Consider the following 629-nt stretch of genomic DNA (forward strand, 5'->3'; position numbering starts at 1 on the left):
CCCTGTACTGATGCATATAAAGTTTGCAAGACCAATGGGCCTCTCTTTCCACTGATAGCCGACTAGGTCATCTTCTGATACATATGCAGCTAGAGACACGAGCTCCAGGGGGTACTGGTTAGTTCATATTGTTATTCCACCTATAGGGTTGCAGACCCCTTTAGCTCTTTGGGTACTTTCTCTAGCTCCTCCACTGGGGGCCCTGTGATCCATCCAATAGCTGACTGTGAACATCCACTTCTGTGTTTGCTAGATCCTGGCATAGCATCGCAAGAGACAGCTATATCTGGGTCCTTTCAGCAAAATCTTGCTAGTGTATGCAATAGTGTCAGCGTTTGGGGGTTGATTATGGGATGGATCCCCGGGTATGGCAGTCTCTAGATGGTCCATCCTTTCATCTCATCTCCAATCTTTGTCTCTGTAACTCCTTCCATGGGTGTTTTTAATTATACTATATTAGAACATCTCAAACCCAAATCAGAGAAATAGTTTCTTCAATAGATGACAATGAATTTTCAGTACAGATACCCACAACTGGTCAAGGAGTAGAGAGTAAGAGATCGCATAATATTCAGCTCTAAGTGGGATGTCTATACCACACAATCTCCTCCCAAAGATCACGGATTATT

This window comes from Mus caroli, unplaced genomic scaffold (assembly GCF_900094665.2).
Source record: "Mus caroli unplaced genomic scaffold, CAROLI_EIJ_v1.1 scaffold_3146_1, whole genome shotgun sequence".
Taxonomy (NCBI): Eukaryota; Metazoa; Chordata; class Mammalia; order Rodentia; family Muridae; genus Mus; species Mus caroli.